This window comes from Tachyglossus aculeatus, chromosome X1 (assembly GCF_015852505.1).
Source record: "Tachyglossus aculeatus isolate mTacAcu1 chromosome X1, mTacAcu1.pri, whole genome shotgun sequence".
NCBI lineage: Eukaryota > Metazoa > Chordata > Mammalia > Monotremata > Tachyglossidae > Tachyglossus > Tachyglossus aculeatus.
The window spans coordinates 118,357,184-118,360,788 of NC_052101.1; positions in this window are offsets into that span (position 1 = coordinate 118,357,184).

Genomic DNA, 3,605 nt, shown 5'->3' on the forward strand with positions numbered 1-3,605 from the left:
CTACCCCAGTGCTTATCCCAGCGCCCTGGCATAAAGGAAGCGGTGAATAAATACCGTAATCATTGTAAGTGCCTTGAAGACTTCCTGTTACTTCGGCTGCGCGGTCCCAAGCACACTGTAGTACAGTGTGCTCTGCCCACAGCAGGCAGGCGCTTAATTAGAACTAATAAATGATGGAGAGATTTTGCCAGCCCATACTGAAAGAATCCTAGGACGTTTCTGATGAGCTGCCTGTCCTTTTCAAGTGGGATTTCACCAACGTCTTTGCCAAAACTCCACAACACAAACTCCCCCATTAAAGATGATGAGAACTCCAGCCTAGGGCCGCAGAAAAGAGGGGAGAAACTTAGGCAAGTGAGAATATGGAGAAGCAAAAGTTGGGGTCATCTCAAACTGGAACTCTTGCTTTATAAAAACACCTCCAATGATCAAGGCACTTAAAACTGCACAGAACATGTGAAATCCCCTGCCTACCCACCCCCCACCCTCTGGGAAAATTTTGGTGAGAAATGCACCCACGCGTGTTTATTAGCGGTTATTAGCTAGCGACACTAACCAAGCTCAAAACTTTCACTCTTGAGACGTGTGCCAATGATTTTGTTTGAAAAGAAAGATGAGCGTTCCTCAATATGGAGAAAGAAAGTAACATGCTATGAAACGGCAACTTTTTCAATGGTATTTGTTAACCGCTTACTATGTGCCAGGCAGTGTACTAAGTGCATGGGGGTAGAGATAAATAAATAAATAAAATAAATAAATAATGGCATTTGTTAAGCGCTTACTATGTGCAGAGCACTGTTCTAAGCGCTGGGGGGATACAAGGTGATCAAGTTGTCCCACATGGGGCTCACAGTCTTAATCCCCATTTTACAGATGAGGGAACTGAGGCTCAGAGAAGTTAAGTGACTTGCCCAAGGTCACACAGTGGACATGTGGTGGAGTCAGGACTCGAACCCATGACCTCTGACTCCAAAGCCCGTGCTCTTTCCAATGAGCCACACTGCTTCTCTAATATCAATCAGGTGGGACGCAGTCAATGCCCCACATGGGGCTCACAGTCAACCCCCATTTTCCAGATGAGGTAACTGAGGCCCCAAGAAGTTTAGTGACTTGACCAAAGTCTCACAGCAAGCAAGTTGGGGAGCCGGGATTAGAACTTTATATGGATTCAAAGGCTCTCCAAACATGCAGGAATGCTGCGGAGTAACTTGGCGAGCCCAAGCTGGGAAGCCGAGGTACGTTTCGTGTACTACCGACCTGCAACTATCCACCAGCTCTACAGCCCCATAACTGAGGGCAACCGGGCCCACGTGAAACCCCCAGGGGCGACCAAGGCGAGAGAAAACGCCCTGGAGCAGCACAATTTCGATTTGTGACAGGTAGCCAAGCTGGCTATATGTTGCCAACTTGTAGTTCCCAAGCGCTTAGTACAGTGCTCTGCACACAGTAAGCGCTCAATAAATACGATTGATGATGGCTACTGGTCACTGTCACTAGAGGGCGTAGGGAGGAAAGAAATCTTCCAAGTGAAATCAATGCTAGAGAACAAACTGCTAAACATAGTTGAGCACGTTCGTTTCCACTGACTTCTCAGTGTTGTTAGGGAAGTACTCTAGCAAGCATAACTAATAAAATTGACTATCAAGCATTCTGCAAATATAACGTGCTATATAAAGGCTTAAATAACAAACTTCCTTTCAGCTGTGTCCCTGTGAGATAGCTAACATGCTACTGATGCTTTAAGGATGCCATCGTACTCTGTTTCACAGGACACAGCGTTTTGGGCCGAAGAAGAAAGGCGTTAATTCCACCATACGGTTGTTTTTAAAACATTCTCCCCAGATACGCAAACTATTCGTGAGCTGTATCGCGTGTGGCATAGCTGAGCCAATGGACGGACGCTAAAAGTTGGCTTCCTTGGTACCGCAGCTCAAATTTCACGACACCTCTCTTGCCTCTCCATCCTTGCATGATGTAAAGCGGTAATGTTATCGGGTTGTTTTAAAAACCCCTCACTGCCCCTCTCCACATCAGCAAGGATCCTTCTTAACCGTAAGGGTTCTGGTCACTAACCCCGACACCGTCCGATATTAGTTCAACCACGTTTCGGCGGCCGTGGTTTCCGATACCCTTTCTTCCTTTTTCAGCTTGCTAGGTAGGTCCTAGGCTAGTAGGTTGTACCTAGCCTGCCCTGTGCAAGAGACTTGAGTGGGCTTTACTGGACCAAGGGAGGCAAACTCAGAGTCTGTGGGGAGAGACGAGTAAGCGATGGCTCTTGCTTGGTCTTACCATGCTCAAATTTGGAGCACCCTCAAGATGTCAAATCAGAACTACAAGTCTGAGGTCTGTCCTGTTGGCAACTGAGGAGAGGTGGAAGGGCACGGAAGGATGAGAGAAAAATCAACTTAGGAGGCAGATGGGGTGGGAAGGGGTGGTTGGAGGAAGAGAAGGAAAACAAAAGAGGAGGTGAAAAAGTGCAGTTAGTGTCCTTCCCTAAAAACACACATCTTCTACTCTCTCACCAAGTAGGGGGTGTGTTCAACACATAGTATCCAGAGCCTGCTTTAACTTTGAAATCAACAGGGTTGTTTTCTTTTCCAAGTGTTTATACTCACTTTTGGGAAATCTGTTTTAAGATTTTTTTAAATTTAAAAATGTATTTTGAAAGGTTGGTTTTATTACACGCTGTACTGCCTCGGGCTCTCTGTCAGATGTTGGAAAAATTACCCGGAGGAATTCCAAGTTCCACTAGTGTCCAAGAGAAACAGGTTACACCTGGTACTTACCCAGAAGGCAGCTGGGCAGCCGGACCAGTGCCATGCGAATCTCCAATTAGTACGAACAGCAGCATTGCCGAAGTGAAAGTTGGAGAGATCAGATTGCAGCTTCCACATTCACTCAACCCTGGAAAAGAGGAAAACAGATTTCATGAACTTTTTAAGCCACTGAATTTTCTCTTTGGTTACCCTCAAGAGAAGAAATGGGAATTTGCCTTGATACAGATTCGCCACTGAAGCCAAGCTTTTAAGGGCAAATTCCAGTGACTTCTTATGCCACTGGTCTTGATTATCAGTGCCTACAGTATCTCTGGTTGGGGACCGTTAAGTCTGAAATCCAGTTTAAAACCCTGCACGTTGTTAAGTTCTACCTCATTCTATGGCAGCAGCTAAATTAGGGGAAGTTAAATGACTTGTGTTTTTAATTTGCGTAGAATCTATCTGGCACAAATTCCAGGTTTCAGACTTCAAAGATTTCAGGTGAGGCAGAGCACATCTAACTTTGCAGCATCAGCTGAATCGCCAACTTCCTGTTAGAAAGCCTTCCTTATTTAAGCTGTTCAACTGAACGATTTGCTCCCCTTCCTAAAGGATCATAAGGAGGGTCTCCTCCACTCCAGAGGTCCCTAGAATGTCTCCTGGGTGTGTGTGTGCAAGTGTGTGTGTATGTTTGTATGGTTTTTTTTCTGGCACTGGTTTCTGGAAAGACAGCTGTCAATGTCCTGACACACTTGAAGAACAGTGTTAACCTCAGAGGAAGAGATTCAAAACCTGGAGTTGCAATTTGCTGCATTTGGCATGTGAATGTTAATGATGCCAAAGCAGAGT